General features: G+C 41.3%; 1 protein-coding gene across 1 annotated transcript in view; it reads left to right on the forward strand.

The window, feature by feature from the left end:
* Nucleotides 1-252: 252 nt before the first annotated feature.
* gli1 (GLI family zinc finger 1) overlaps nt 253-17,435 on the forward strand; it is a 55,374-nt gene continuing 38,191 nt past the window's right edge. The window contains 1 exon segment of the mRNA XM_040116232.1: nt 253-547. The gene's annotated coding sequence lies outside the window, so the exon portion shown is untranslated.

Consider the following 17,435-nt stretch of genomic DNA (forward strand, 5'->3'; position numbering starts at 1 on the left):
GCCGCTGTAAATTTATTTACATTTACTAACAAAGAAAGAAGACAAGGAACTGAAAGTCTATCAATTTGGGAGGGGGGGTAAATTAGAGCATGTTAACTTTGAGGAGAAAACTGAATCAGCATGGTCCTTTTTTTTAAGAAAAACAAAAAGTGAACTTCCTGTTTCGGGGTGGTCCACAGACTGTGGAGAAAGGGAGGGAGGAGGAGAAGGGGGTGCGCATTCCCACATTGGCTGTGCAGCCAACTCCAGGGCGCTTTGCGGGACTCCATAGCCGAACATGGGGTTCAGTTTTGTCACCGCTTGCGCAAAGTGACTGAAGAAAAACGCTATGGAAAAGCGCTTGTGAAACAGGATAAAGTCTCGGTTTCTGTGAAGAGCCCGGTCATCTCCATCCGTGTGCGTCTGCCAGAAAGTAGAGAGAAAGAGAGAGGAGGGAGGCTTTACTGGAAACTGAGACTTTCACAGTCCTTGGACCCACTGAGCTCTTCCAAGGACTGTGGGAACCGAGTCAGAAAGTTTAATGCTGAAATCCCTGCAATAACCTGAGGTAAGCAGTGCTGATGATTCATATTTGCTTTTGAAATCACAGCCGATCACTGATAAATAACAAGATACAATTTTTTTCGTGTTTGGAGAGTTGTGTTTTGTTGCTCGACTTAAGATAAATTACTTACGTACTTTCTCAATTCGGAAAAAAAACAAAAAAACGTGCAGATGTGTTATCAGTGATAGTATAGTAAGTCCTCTTTTGGCTGTATCTCTTCAGGTGATGGTGCGTGACTTTTACGCATTGGGTGCATTGACTCAGATTAATTGGGCCACTTCACATTTCCCTCTACACTCCAGATTTCAGTAATTATGCAACAGAATATTTCTGCTAAGCCCCCAAAAAGTGTAATGCTCCAGCCACTCTGATATGCTGGTTTTTCTGGACTCATTCACTCATTAGGTTCATCCCCACTGCAAAGCAGCGTCCAGTGCTTTCTGCCCATGTGGAGGCATGGGCTTTGGTTTTTCAAACTTTACAGCTCAGACAAAGCAAGTTTTTCTGCCTTTCTGCCTTTCTGCCTCCGTGTCTTTGGGAAGTCCTTCTTGTGGGGGTTTGACTGCAAGCACAGTTTAAAATCATCTGGCACAGATAAGGGTGGCAGGGCTGCCCAAGAACAGCTGTTTCTTGTAACCTGAAATACTTGAGGTGCCAATCCCTTTTCCAAATGTGAGTTTCTGTCAGGAAATCCACAAAACAACAGTATCACTAAAAACTGTTTTAGGCCTTAGTAGCGAAAAGGCTCCTGTAAATGTCCCATTAACTGCCTGATAAATATTTGAGTAACTTTTGGGCTTCTTGAAATGTGCCAGCCGATTATTTTTGCTTTAAATCAAAAAGTCTTCCTTTCGCTTTTTCGTGCATTGAGGCCTTCGATAATCAGTCTCTAATCTGAGATAGATTATTTAATCTGATCTAATTATCTCTGTCAGAGGTGACTGTAGCTGTTAAAGTGGAAAGATTAGGCTGCCGGTCTTCATGTAGTGGCTCTGGACTGAAGAGCGTCAACACTGGACTCAATAGAGCAGCCAAACACTTATTTATTCCAAAGTGACAGTGAGAAGTGCTAAGCACACAAACTTACAACCTTCCTAAACAGTATTTGTGCGCGCACACACACACACACACACACCCACACATACACACACACAGAGTGTAGTTGTGAGTCACAAAGGGTCTTTAGTAGATCTCCAAAAAAATTAGAGGAAAAGACAATACATTGGATTTATTTGGCAAGTTCAAAGTGAAATTGTAGATTGTGCTCGAGCTACCTACCAAATTACTGGTGTGTTTTATAAACTGGTTACATTGGGCAAGAGGTAAAAAATTATGACCAGAGGTCAAGAATTTTTGTGAAAGTTTTTGAAATTGTTATGTCCTAAAAGTCTAACTTGACTTCGTGTCACTTCAAGTTTTCGTGCGTCAAGAACAAACTAGTGAGAACTGGAAAACCAGCATGCAAGCACCTCAGACATTTGTTCAGGTATAGGAAATCAGGAAGTATAATCAAGTAAAATTTTCGATGCAGTATGGGTCCAGCTTTTTGAATATAATCAGTTACAGAGAGGCACTCGGGCCCTTCTCAAGGTTGAGACGGGGGAGAGTTTTCGAGGGAGCAAAGTGCACTTGTCCTCTGGGCACGTGTGAAAAGCTCTGCAGGGGAGCTTCCTCAACCACCCTCGTCTTTATCAAGTGTGTTAAGGCCAAAAGGCTCCTTAGTGGGAATGCCCTTAAACAAATAGACCATACAGGAAGCAACTGTCCTCTTATAGCCAGTTACAGGACAGGACTGATCTCGGGACTTATCACAGCCATATCAGAACAGTGAGAAGTCTCTCGCAATGGATTCCTTATTCTTTGATGCCCGTAAAAAACAAAGAAAGGTGGATTGTGTGTTTAATCTGTGCTCTTAATGTGTGTTAAGCAAAACGATGACAATCGTGAGTTAAATGGAGACTATGGAAACATCTCAACATGGAGTTCTCTCCGGTTTTAATGATCTGGACGACATGTTTAGTTTCTGTGTTCGCACCATCGTTTGTGGGTCACGTGACACACATGTACCCAGAGGCAGGCAGCAACAAGTGGTGTGTTTCTGTCCAGATTCCATTTTGGTCTGCTCAGCAAGAAACATGCGTCACGTGATGCCTCCAATCCCCCACCCCAACACTCCTCCCCCTCCTCCTCCTCAACACCCTCCTCCCACCCTCCAGAAAGAGGGAGGTTAGGGGGAAGGAGAGAGGGGGAGAAAGACCACCCTCACTGAGATCACAGCCCCTCAATCAGACCCTTTCACACCCTGTGAACCTGAAACAATCAGGGTTTAATAGCAGCTGTCTGTCTGTGCTGGCCCTGGCTAAAACCATGTAGGCTCACAGTGCAGAGCTGATCGGCTTCGGCCACAGAGAGAAGAGGCCTGGGGATGCTCCAAAGGACACATAAGCATAGACACGCACACACTCACTCCTTTTCTGTCTTTATCCCCTGATAGATTTCTCTCCCTTCATCTTCTAGCTTTCCTCCCGTACTCCAAGGCTTGAGAAGAGACCTCAGCTCGCTGATGTCGGGGTCTGGTATTTCAAGGTTATTTTGTTTCATCGGATTGAGTTTTGTGTTGTTTTCAAACTGCTGCAAAGCTTTATTCACTTTGTGTGCGTGTTGTCAATCACTGACATGGATGTTGTTCATTGAGACCAGAGTGAATAGATTTTGGTCATGGCTGTTTTGGTTATTATGGAGCCAAACTTTATCCCATGGAGGCATCTGAATGTCACAACAAGAAGCCACAATTATCATCTATGCAAATAGTATGCATTCACTGTCCAAAATTGTTTCAAACAGTCAGATCACCCTAATGATTTCATGGGATCCCTGTAGAGAACCCCTCTTCCTAGAAATCTAAAATCTAAAACCTCAAATGATGCTGAAATGAGGCAGAGGAATGGGGGAGGTTTAAGCAATGGGCTGACACAAGAGGGCAAAGGCATTAGACACTTGAATTGCATTAGCCAAAGGGCACACATAATAGAAAAGGGAAATGTTGCAGTCATGGGAAATATTCTGAAAATCATTGTTCTTGGTCACTTGGAGTTTTCCCACCCGCTATAAGGCGTATCAGACAAATTGCTGGAGTGGAGATTCAAAAAAAAAGAGAATCAGTTCAAAGCAACAAAAGAATGAGAAAGACGTCAGCTGTGTTTGATATAATTATTTTAGTGGATGGATGATGGGAAATTGAAGCCACAGTGTTTCATTCCAAAGAGCAAGATATACACTTTTGACTCAACATTCCCTGCTAATGTTGGTTGTTCTGGAAAATTAGGTTTTCCATTTCCAACTTGATAATGTTTTCTGTCACAGTATAGAGCAAACAATTAATCAATTAATCACTTGTTAGTTGTAGTCCTTATCTAATTTTGGAAATACATGTGTTTCAGTTAATTATATTTTCATTGTGCCATGACGTTCATCAGCTGTTCCCTCATTAGAAATCAAGAATTTGTAAAGTTTATTAGTTTATAAATTTGCTTCAAGCTGGAAGGTTTTTTTTTTACCAGAGGACATCTTACTTTACATCCACTGCAATTCTTGTCTTGATGTGACCAGAGGGAGAATTGACTAAAATCAGGACATCCCGTATTACCCCTTTATTTCCAGAGAGAACATTGTATAGGATGATTCTGCAAAAAAAAAAGGAAAAAAAAAAAGGATAATGAACAGCGACAATGCTATTTCTCCCATTCTCCTGGATTTTGATATATGCCTTGGGTGATTTCTCTAGATTTTAACACAAAAAAAGTACTGGGCACTGAGATCTCAACACCATCATAGGTAGGATCGCCTATGCAGCCTCCATGTAAATCACTTAAACCAGCTACAGTAGTTACCTCTGTTGTGTTGGCTCCAGGGAAATGAAAAAAACAAAACAAAACTGAGGCCCGCTCATTAATTTGAATGGAATTGGCTCAGCGGAACTTCCAACGGAGGGGGCTCTGGCAAAAACAAAATCAAACAAAACAAAAAACAAAAAAAACAACAACAACAAAATGCAAAGTTGTCTGGAATAAAAGTTGACCCTGGCTCAGCTTTTATTGACAATGAAATGCAGTATCATCCAGCAAGGCGCTACATAAAGGTCAGACTGCCTCCTCTGTTTGCAAAGAATGTTAGCACTGGACATAAATTGTGACCTGTGGAATCATCCAATACAAACTCTTGCAAAACCCTGCTGCATATGAGGTTGTCGGCCAATGTCCAGGTCCTAAAAAAAAAAAAAAAAAAAAAAAAAACTCATCTGGGGCTAATAAATTGGTGTACCTCCCTGCCATAATACTAGATGAGAAAGGTCAAGACACGTGTGGCACATCAGGCAGCATGAAGAGAGATGTTGGTTGTATATTGCAGTAAACGCCGTGTTTTTGCGCTAGCCTGTGCCTTGGGGAGAATGTGCACGTGTGTGATTTAGATTTGATCGTGCTGCTGACAGTAAAAGGCAGTCGATCCCTTCGCTATCCTCCCTCCTCCTTCTTTGAATCAGGGTGGCAGTTTTTGATAAATGTGTGTGTGTGTGGGTGTAAAGCAGTAAGGCACAATAACGTAACTACTGTCTCATGTGGTTGATATTAGAAACGAAGCTAGTGCTAATGGGATCCAGGTGAGATTGTGAATAGCTTGCATATGCACAAACAACCCACACTGTTACTTAGGCATTTCACACTGTTACACTAGCTCAATTTGTAACAATGGGCTTGTGGCCTGGGTTTCTTTAAAAGACGTTGGTCAGGTGTGGATGATAAAGGTGAAACATTAGCAGCGTCGACGACGAGGAGGCAGAGAAACCTGGATCTTGAAATTCAGTGATCAGGTTCAAAAGAAAAGTCAGTCGAACTGCTGCATAAGCTTGAAATCTCCAGCTGGCTGAATAGTTAATTTATTTGCAAGTGCGTGTGTTTATGCATGCAGGTTAATTCACAGAGTATTTATATTCTTGCAAGTTTCTGTACGTGTGTGTGTGTGTGTGTGTGTGTGTGTGTGTGTGTGTGTCTTTGGCCGTGTTTTTCTTTCAATGTGTGTGTTCTCAGCCGCTGATGACTCACGACGTGCTGTCCTGTCGGCAGGCAGAAAGCAAAGAGGAGGCGGTGTTTATTATTTCACCAGGTTGCCATAGCCACGGTGCATTTGGTTGCTGCCAACATCAGTGTAATTACAACACGGTGTCTGACAGTCGCCCTCCTCACTGCCTGTGTCTCTATGGCATCTAATTGGTGGACGCCACCGAGGGAAAAAAAAAAAACCTCTCAGGCTTACGTATCCCTTATGCTGTGCAGGAAAGGATCATCCTGAGAGCTTTGGTGTGATATGAGTTTTTGAAGCCTTTTGAGTTTCCCAACACAACACAAAAGAGCAAAAAACATCTGGGTGACACACTGATCCAGATTAGAAACTCTTGTTTTTTTTTAGCCTTCTTTTTTCCCTCTCCAACAAATCTGCAATCTCTCGTTTTAATGTCAGTCTGTAAAGAGGTTAGATTACTCCTACTTAGCAGTTTGTATGCAAGTCATTAAATTTCCAGCACCATTTTATGTGATAAGCTATTACATTTTACTGCTGGAATAATGATTTCCGACTTCCATGAAGTGAGAGAGAAAGATAGAGGGAGACAGTGTGAAAGAGGCTAAGCTGAGGGAGAGTGCAGAGGCATATATATGTTGCGTGTGTTTGCGATGAGGCTTCTGGACAACAACTCTGTTATCTGAGATGAGATAACATCCTAAGATTCTTGGGGTGGCAGATGTTCTTGGCCAACTCGCAGTTTCACATACCACACACTCTCCTTAATGTATACAGCATTAATTTATCGAGATATTAATCTATAAAGAAACACTGACAAATTTATGATTAATCATCCAGCGGTATTCAACGTGTTTCATATGTTTACATACGCTCAAAGATGCTATCAGATGGAGCTAGACATGAGGGCTGACAGCTACTTGATATTTCATTCAGTACCTTATTATATGTCACTGCAGCCGTCAGCACCAGTGAGGGCAGCTGGGTATTGTTTGATTTTTTTTTTTAAATTAATTGATTAATTTTTTTTATATTAGTGCCAACACAACACCTGAGCTATTTAGCAATTAAACTAAGCAATGCCTCAGTTTGAGGAATATAAACATTTTTTTACCCTTTTTTCGCTTTAACTATATATACAAAACTGCTTAATGCACTTAATGAGTTAAAAATGAAGAACTTTGGCTGTACAGAAAAGATAGAAGAGTTTGATTTAGATCAGGAAATATCTGGTCAAAAAGTTAACAAGACAAAGCATTTGATCCTAACTTTGGATATCGGTGTTGACACATTTCAGTCAGTACTCAAAAAGCATTGAGTTTTGATCCCCAGTCTGAGTGCAGGACTTGCTTAAGGGCATCTCAGTGACCATATAAAGATCTGGTGAAGGTCAAAAGGAGCAATCCAAAAATTTCTAAGAGAAAAAGTGCAAGAGAGCGTATTCACCTACATAAACTCTCCATAAGATCTGTTTAAAAGCTACTGAAGAGTCTGAAAAGTGACTACATGGAGTTTATGTGCATTTACCCGAAACTGCACCCAACTGTGTATGTTTTTTATGTATAATGAAGGACATCTCAATGTGTTCCAGGATTACAGAGTTACAAAAACTAAATTTAAAACAATGGAGGACCCAAACCACATTGGTATTGCTGCTTCATACTGTGTATTTGTGAAAAAGGAACAGTGTGGTCAGCTTTCCAGACCCACAAAGAAAGATAAAAATTTCTTTCTCTTTGTTTGTTTTCTGCTCCTCATCTTGTTACTTCTCTTCCATGTTTCCAGGTCTCTATAAAACCCCCTCCTTCGTCTTTTTTGGCTTTCTCATTCTTTCTCCTCTCGCTCGTCCACGGCTGCTCGGCCTCTTGCGTCTTTTTCTATTCTTGTTTCCCTTCTCTGTGAGAAGTTACAGTGGCTTGCTGATGCCACGTTAACCAGATCAGATGCCATAACAGGAAGTCAGTCCACATGCATGGATGTAGCACAGTGACACACGCATATGAGTTACTACCACTGCAAGCCAAATGCAGGCTGAGCCGTCACTGATACACTGACATGAATCTGCTGTGGGTCAAAGGTAACTGCGCCCTCAGTCAAACAGCCTCATATCTACTACAACCCATCTGACATGACATTCAGTCTGCAGAGTGCTTTGATCAGACTTCAGGCTCCATATGGAAAGAGACAGGCTTTTGCTGGTGATTCAGAGAAAACTCTACACCTTCATTTTAATTTATAAGTTACATCTGTTAATTTTTTTTTTTTTTCTGAGCAGAGCCAGAATGATAAATCCTCTTTTAAAGAGAACCATCTGTAACCAAACCGAGCCCATTTAGACGGACGAGCTCTACAGCACATGATTAACAAAAGCGATGTGGTGTGCTTGTTTTGTCGGTTTTGTGATAGCCTAAACTGAAGTGAACTAACTGGATGTTTTTTTCTGTAGCATCAAATATTGTTTACAGTTATGTTCCCTGTGGTCCACTGCCATAAAACGTAAATGGAAACTAGCAGTCTTCTTTGTGTTGAAGTTGTTATTGAGAAAATAAATCCCTTCAGGAAACAACAAACTATTGGAAGGTTGTGTTTTGTGAGATGTAATTAACTTTGTTTCAACGAAGCTTTGCTGTTGTCTTCTTCCTCTCTACAGAAGAGAGGAAGAAGAATCCTTTATGAAAACTTTATAGTAACACAAAGTGTATTTGCTGCATACTTGCAAACATATTTGCAAACTTAATTAATCTGTTAGAAAAATGATATTATTGGCAGACTATGAGAAAGAACTTTCCATTTTCATTAACAGTGGAATTTGTTGGACAGGAAAGAAGGGCAAAAGAGAGTAAAGGTTGAAAGAGAGAAACATTTCATCGTGAATGTGGAGGAGTGAGTAAAAGAGAGAGAGAGAGACAGAGCGAGAGAGAGAGAGATGCAGATTGTTTTAAATCCGCAGCGAGTCAGGCTCTCAAATTTATGCCCATGGGCTGCTTCTTGGGTGGGCTGCAGGGAGGGCGGTGCGCTAGCTGGAGCAGGGGAAAGTTGCCGACTCCAGACTGCTTGCCTTGCTCTGAAGCTTGGCTTTTCCTGCTGGAACACATTTACAACTCAACCGTCCTGACTGGCTGACTGACTGCCTGGCCCTGCCCTGCCTGACTGAACTACTTATTGAGCAACCTCGGTGCGGTTGCGTTAGATAGTATTTCTCATTTTAATAACGCCTTTCTTGTTTTTAGCACTGGAATGTTGTTGGAAGCTACAACATAACTGTTTTGTGCACACAGAAGTTGTCATAGGCGAGAAATTATTATGGTATTTTGCAGTTTCTGTTTTTTTTTCTCTCAAAAATGACACTTGAAATCAAGTTTGAAGAAGAAGTTTGTACTCGAGAAATGACAGAGGCATTTCACATCTCAACTCAAGAACTTGGATCAGATAAGGAATAATTCTGGCTCCTCTGTATTTTGTGCCAGCAATGATTGTTTGCTTTGCTCGGCATGAGAAAGATCCGGGCCCACATCTAGCCCTCGAACAGATTCCCTGATGTTTAAGATGAAGGAGAGTAGCTCACTCAACAACCAGCTATCAAGCCGTGTTTACCACAGTTGAGATTCAGGGCTGGATATAAGCTCCTCATAGTGGAGAGCCCCAGTGGTGTCAGCTTAGCATTGCATCAAATATAAAAAGAATCCTATTCCTTCCTCCTCCTTGCTGATGTGTAGTTTAAGAGACTGTCTAATGCCGAAGCTCTCTGACCTGGTGAAACCAAGTCTCGTAAAATTATTTTGCCTCGTTTCATCAGACAATATGCCTCAGTTTGAGTTATCCTTACGCTGTGTCCTACTTTTACACTGAAAGGCCTGTTTAGTGCTGAGTTTCTCGAACGTTTGAAAACAGGGAGGTTTTCCCTGCCTCAGTAACAGCACAGCACTGAATACACAGCGAGGGATGACATAAGCAGCATGTAAATCAGCTTGCAGCAGAGCAATAATCTAAACTTCAAATTTAGAGGCTGGTTGGTTGGTTCACCACAATAATGTGCTGGCATACACCCACACACACACACACACACACACACACACACACACACGTCCATGCATGCATACACACAACAACAATAAGAGGCCAGAGGGAAGTAAACAAGTAGTTTTATTAGTACGAACAGGGATCATTTATGTGCCAAGGTTATAATCACAAAATGTGTATCTTTTTAAAAAAAAAAACAAAGTAAAACACACATTATCCTTGAAGTTAAAACAAAAAAACTCTGCTTTTGAAAAGAAAAGAATTGCGTGTGTGTGTGCTTCTTCTTCCCAACAGTCTTGGTGCGTTCCAGCCTGTGTGTCTGGCTGCTTTGTGAGCTAATTCGCTCTGAAGGTATTACGGTTATTGGAAGGCTTGTAAACCATTAAGTCTTTATTTACAAGAGAAAGAAAAGAGGGTCTGGGTAACTGCATGGGGGCGAGCAAGGTCTTGGTACGGGCGCTGACCCCACTGTAGGTGATCAGAACAACTGAATTACTTGACTGGCAGGCCCGCGGGACATCTGGTCCTATTTGCAGCAAACTGCGGACCACTCCTCAATTACATAATTGTGCCCATTAATTATATGAGGAGGGCCTACATTTCCTGGCAGCCAATAACTAACAGAAAGAGAGCCAGTAAAGAAGGACTCTAAGACACACATGATTATAGTGTGTGGTGAAACATGGCCTTCCATGTATGGGAGCAGCCCAAGGTTAAAAAGCCATATATTGTATTTCCAGAGTCAGGTTTGAGGAAAGTGTGTGTGATCGTCCATTGAGCTTCGGTGAATCTACATATTATAACTTAGAGCAGAATTTCAGAGTAAAAGAGGAGTGAAGTGAAATGGCAGCACAGCTGGTAGTTAAACAACGTTCTTGATGTTAAAATCTTAAGGACAGTTTGTGTTTGTTTCTTCAGCATCAGTAGCCACTGTTTTTGGCCACACACAAAGCTCCCTGCAGGTCATTTCTCCAGGAGAAGACCAGGAGAAGGGGCTCACCTACATGTTGTGACTGGATGGCTGCAGGTGTGATGGCTGTGGTAGGTTTAACACCATGGCAGATCTGCTGAGGAGAGCTTCTGTTTGAGTGGAATGTATAGTTACCACAGGGTTTCAGCATGATCGGAGAGAATGTAAATATTGACTTAAACATGCCCATTGGCCCTCTATAGCTGGATTGTGGGCCTTTTTGGTCACCAAATGACCAAATCTTGTTTTTTTGATTTTGTAGAATTCAGGTCACTTAAAGGATAGGTTCACATTTTTTTCCTAGTCATTAGAAATACTCACATGTATGTTAAAAGAGTTACTAGTCAATGTAATTGTTCCTCCTGTCCAATGTGAAGATATCCTCTCCTAAAACGTTTTAAAACTACTGTAAGGGATCAGGGACAAAATTCTAAGGTTGCAACTGCTCCTTTTGTCGATTTAAAATTTGAGAAAATAGTGAACATTGTCATAATTTCCCACTGTCCAAGGCTACATCTTCAAATTGTTTTTTGTTTTTTTTTGTCCAACCAACAGTCCAAAACCCAAAAGATACTACGTTTACTATCATTTATGACAAAGAAAAGCATCAAATCCTCACATTTGAAGCTGGAAGCAGCACACATTTGGCATTTTTTTTGCCAAATTTACTAAAACGATTATTCGATTATTGTAATAGTTGCCGATTAATTTTCTGTCCATTGACTCTGGCGAATAATCCACTAATCACTGCAGCTCTACAAAATTCACACTCCTCTAAACCATATTAAACTTATCCTTTAAACTGCAAAATGATGCGAGTGAGGATGCAAAACAGAGTTAGTTCTGTGGTTCCCATGCCGGGAACTGACCTGCTGCTGCACTCAGCATGAAACAAATGTTGGAATGACAATGCGGCTGTCGCAGCTGTTGTTTTTTCAGGTCCGTAGCTGTTGTCCTCTCCTGTTCCTCCTCCTCCTTCTGCTGTACTTCTTTCTCCTGATGCTCCTCTTGTCCTCATCACTGTCTTTATGCCGGGGGGGTGCAGAGCAGGGTGAGCCTGTGGGACAGGAGCTCAGACAGTAAAGCACCTGCTAGCAGAAGTTTGAGGAGAGCGTGAGACAACGGAAGAGTAACTGGTGGGGGAGAGACACTGTCTTTCTGTGAGTCTCACGAAGAGACCCAGAGAGGGCAGGGTACAGTGAAAGGAAGAGGCTGTGAGAGTGAGCCTCTTGGTCTTTGGACTGCAGAGAGGATCGAGGTACCATGCTGGGCATTTATGCCGGGCTTATGGGACCAGACTCAGCTGAATACACAGAAGGTCAACAGGGATCCACGCTCACTTTTCTTTTCACACAGAGTACAACACTGTGTGTTCGCACTGTGATGGACTGGCGACCTGTGCGGGGTGGTTCCCTGCCATTCACCCAGTGCATGCTGGGAAAGGTTCCAGCTCCCCCAACCCATCCCAGACCCTGGAAACAGTGGAGAATGTAAAGATGAATGGATGAAAAACACTAGCAGGGTGTATAGTACTTTCTTTATTCACATTCTCTATACATCACACAAACTGGGATATTATACCTCTATACTCTCTATAACATCCTTTAAAATATATAAGAATTACAGCACTTATTGACTGACGATTTGTTAAGCTTCAGAAGTTGACACATTGAAATGGTAGGGATGAATTACTTTATGAGGAGTGGTTCTAAACAGCAGTCAGGCCCCCATCCAGTGAGTCACAAGATAAAACTGAGGGGATGGCATGATTAATGGGTTAGGAAAGAAGAAAAAACACATTTCTGTTACATACACTTTTTTTTTGTTGTTAAATATTGGATTATTATGCAGCTTTTTATAAGGGGTCAAAAAGCCAAAAAGGCTGTGAACCAATGCTTAAAAGTGTACACATACAAATCCACTGTGATCATTTTATGATGATGTTTGATGTGCTTTAAGGCACCAGCTTGACATAAGTGGACTTGTAGAATAAATGTGGAGCACACAGTTACACCTGTTAATAGAAACTGAAGTTGGTGGAGTGTCATGTTATTTTGTCAGGACAGCCACCCTTTAAAAGACAATCCCTGCAATAAAATTGATTCACATTACAGTACATATGAGAAATGGTCCACTTTTCAATATACTTTCTAACAAAAAGTGACAGCCACTCAGAATTTGCATAGTTGCAAGTTTTCTGTGGCATGTATGTGGTCACATAGTCTGGTTACAGTAGGTTAATCGTAGGATACATTGTTTTGGTTAAGATTATGTGTGGAGTGTTGTTCATGTTTACATTTAGTTTAATGGCAAATGTTTGACTCAGAGTTTTTGAACCCCGTACCTATTTATGTTCTTTTTAACTGAAATGCTAGTATACTGTACTCCCTGGCAGTCATCGATCCTAATAATCCTTCTTTTATTCTTACATCTGATGGAGATATCTCAGTCTTTCCATCAACACAAAACCATACAGTCTGCTAATCTGATGACTCTACACCAGGTTGTGACTTTGCCGGACTTTCCCGACTGCTGATTATTTCCCCAGCAGTTAAATCTCCTTGTCCAGCTCGGTGTTCCCGTTATTTCTATTCAGGACGGGACAGGCAGTTGTTCTGCTGTGGCGTATTTATTGGCCCTTATTAGCTGGCACCTGTAGTCCATTAAAGGCCCTGGTCTGCTGACAGACTGACAGATACATACTGTCTTTGAGGTCTCAGTGTGTTGAGAGCAACGCTTCATTTGGGATATGAACGGAAATGTTTTAAGGCTGTAGAGAACAATCGCTTATGTTCAAAGTTTCAAACGCTAAAACCCACAGGATCCCATTCAAAGGGGTTATTTATCGACTCTTGTCCTCTCGCGCAGCTGTGGAGCAGAAATGTGGTGAGCACTTGTGTGTTCAGTGCGTGTCAGTGTGTCTATGTGAATGCTAAGTGTTGTGTGCATGTGCTATGGGCGTACAGTGGGCGAAGGGTCCCAGATGTGGAAGCTGAGCAAGGAAGGAAGATGTTGGTGATTATCTGAACGTTTGGGTCCTTTTGTTATGCTTGCTTGTGTCAGTTACTGTGATTTGATTGGTACAAATGTGAATTGTTGTGCTTAATGAACTTGTTGTGCTTAAAGAACGTAACACTGAGCGAGCCTTTTTAACATTTTTGAACAGAAGCCACTGTGGAAACAAATGACAATTCCGAAATAATGGTAAATGTCACAGTAGCACAAGTCAGCAAACTCCCTTCGAAAAATCAGTTACATGTCAGTATCTGTTTTAAGTGTGTTGAGAATTTACTGTAATTCGGCCCGGCTGCATTTTATTGTTCAAGAACTAGACTTTTAATTTGCAAGAGCAATAATTTGTTATTTCTTCTTGCACAGTTTCACTTCAAGTAGCTTATGTCTTAATGCGAATTGGTCATTGGCACAGCTAATTCCACAAGAAACGTATCAGAAACATCTAGTGCGGAGCTAATACAGTACTATATAACATGAGCAGAAAACAATAACACCGCTTTGTTATTTTTGTTTTTGGCTTTACAATGATGAGCATAGCTCTTGCTTGTACCACGGTGTTTTATGATTAAGTGGTTGAAAGAGCCATTAGAGGGGAGTTAAGGAAGCACCTAGCAAAGTACAACTCTTGTCAACCTTCCTGGATATGTTATGATAAATTTGATACTAGAAAGTAGTGTAACAAGAATCAACTACTAAATTTTTCATAATTTAATTTGTTATATTTTGTCACAGGTCACCTGGCAACTGGTCCTAGCCGAGAAATAGTTTGGCACATAAAACTATTAACTCTCGTTTTTACGCTTGGGTTTTGTAACAAAGGAGATACAATATGCTAATTAGTGAGCTTAAGAGATGCTCTTAGGTGGATTTTGTTACTGTTGGACAGAGGCAGGCTAGCTGATCCCCGCCCCTGTTTCCAGTCCTTGTTCTAAGCTAAGTCAGCCGACTGGTGGTGGTAACTTCATATTTACAGTACAGTGATGACAGTGGTGTCAGTCTTCTCATCTAACTCTTAGGCAAGAGAGCGAATAAGTGTATGTCCCAAAATGTCCAACTGGTCCACTCCCTACAATATCACTTAGCATCTAAAGTCAGTCTTCTATGAAAACTGGAGTTTGGACTAGAAAAAGTCCTTAAGGGAGCCATTGGTTTTTAGATGATACAAAGTGTTGACAGGGCAGACAGTAATGACAGGAGAAAGCTGTGACGTTTTAGAATCAGTTGGGGAACAGCATTAAATAATCACAAAACCTTTCCTCATAAACTGCTGAAGTTCCTCGATAGGTCATGGCTTCCTTCTTTTTTTCTAATCTAGTTTGTTCCTTTCTTGAATCTTTTCTTTAGTGTGATGCAGGATTGTCAGTGGAACAAAATGAAATAACCTACGTGACCTACGTGTAAGTTGGCTGTCTCCCATTTTATTCACATCTATTTCTTATAATCAGCACTAGCACTAGCAAATCAGCATTATAACATTATAATTACAAAAAACAAATGTTCCAGTTGATGATCCTGAGTGCTTGTGGCTGCCCCCACCCCACCCCCCTTGTCTTGTGCATCCCAGCTCACACTCCAGCTTCCTGTGGGATAGAGCCAAGCCTGGGGGCAGAGGGATGTCTGTTTCCAACCAATGAGCTCTGTCACACATGCTCCAGCTTGTCAGACTGAGTTTGTCTGAGGGTGATTGGGTGTCAGAGTGAGTGTATGCATGTAAGGGCCCATACGTCTGTGTGTATGTGTTTAGATGTTCAGAGATATGAGTGTTTTCTCTCTGTGGGTGGAGGCGACTGTCTAGGACACAGCGAAAAATTCAATTAGTAGGAGTTCGTAAGCTCCAGGTCTAGGTTCATCTCAGGTTGCCTAAACACAACTTTGTCTTTGTGAGTTTTATCTCTGGGATGGCAGTGGAAAATCTCTGAAATTTAACGGACTCTGTAAAACATTTACTGTCTCCTGTTGCAAAGGAAATTAAACAGAATGTGCAGGATACTTGCTCATTAGTGTACAACTGTTAATTCACCTAAGTGAGAAAAACACAGGAAAAGTTTGTGTGATTGCTTTTTTTCATTGCAATCAAATGAGCTTAGCACAATTTGGCCATAACTTGCCGAATTTAGAGACAAGAGATACAACCTATGAAAACCTGGATTTTATATTGTTGCACAGCTAAAACTTTTTATTCTGAAGATGCAGTTTTCCTTTCAGATAATATTTACTAGGCCTGCAAGTAACTATTATTTTCATTATTGCTTAATCTGCCAATTATTTTCTTGATGAACAGATCATTTGGTTTAGAAAAATGTCAGAAAATAGTTGAAAAAAATGTCCGTTCCAATATGTTTTTCATCTTTTGTAAGAGTGAACCTGATGGTAATGATAAATCTTTTTCAGTAGAAGGAGTTAACGTGGTGTTCTAGTAAAAACTAATTCTGTGGTTTTTCTTGAAACCAACCTGTTCAGTTCTAAAATTTCACACAGTCAGTTCTGGCATGTTTATGTGGTTCCACATCATGCCTGATCACTCACAGGCAGCATGTTAGGAGACAGTCTGCGGTATACAAACATCAATGGGATCTGTGTGTATTTCTGTGTAAGCAAAGCTGTGTGTCTTTATGTTGAACTTTTTACACATACAGTGGCTTGCTTTACCTCAGTACTCCTTCCCCTGCTGGTTGGCCATCAGAGCAGACTGGTGGTGTGTCTGAGGTGTGTGGCTTACCACCATGTCATTGCCTGGAGGGCTCTTGCTGTCTGTTGTCACCTATACACGCAGACAGATGTTGTGTTTCCCTTCTCTGATTGAGCATTTATTCTCATTTTTTATTCACCTGCCGTAAGCATTTTACCATTTATTCATAATGTCATTCATGGGGGGAAAAACACAAAAGATGGATTTCCTCAACAATCTAACATAAGCTCACTCTGTGTTTCAAGGTTCATTAAACTGATTCTATTTTCTTTTTGTTTAAGAGTATATACGTGCATTTATGTACATTTATTACAGCTCTTTTAATAAGGCTAACACGTTTCTTTCTCTGCTTTTTCTGCTTTTATGTTAATCTGACAGCATTCAGTTCAGCCTTGTGCTGTGTTGAAAGTCTTTAGGAAGGGTTACTAGGTCCGACCTAGTAAGATTACCATCACCTTTTCTTAAAAGTAACTGCACTTATTCAGACATGAGACCAACATGGAAAATTGCCAGAATTTTACATTTGACAAACATAGCAATTCGTCGTAGTGTTTCAAAATTTAGGGCTGTCACTGGATATGATTTCTAGCAAATGTAAGAAATGGATTTACTGGTGATAAGAATAAGCACAGTATATATGTGGCATATGTAGACACGCATACAGATACATTCACACACTCACCTTTCCTGAAACAAACTCTAATACACCCTCAGGTCAACAAGGGAGTTGTTTTAACCTCAGCCAAGTGGGGTTTGGAAGCTGGGGGGAAGTGAAATTAGCAAGTAGAAGATAATTCACTGGTCTATCCCTCCTCTCCTCTCCTCTCGTCTCCTCTCCTCTCCTCTCCTCTCAGTAAACACACTGAAGAGCAAACGTTTTTAACTTGGAGTGTTAGCGCCAGAGCTCTTCTGCTAACTGACCCGGGCCTCTGAAGAGCTGCACATAACAGGCGCCCACATTGGCTTTTGTGTGCAGGAGGGTCTTTACATAACCCACATAACCAAGCACATTGTCTAGCAACCAGCCGGCTACTGAAGGGCCTTGTAAATGGAAGAGGGGGTCTGCTTGAGTGGAGGCCAGTAGCCGGGTTGAGAGGCTAGTGGAGCTAAGCTAGGGCATGACT

Source organism: Xiphias gladius, chromosome 21 (assembly GCF_016859285.1).
Source record: "Xiphias gladius isolate SHS-SW01 ecotype Sanya breed wild chromosome 21, ASM1685928v1, whole genome shotgun sequence".
NCBI classification, from domain to species: domain Eukaryota; kingdom Metazoa; phylum Chordata; class Actinopteri; order Istiophoriformes; family Xiphiidae; genus Xiphias; species Xiphias gladius.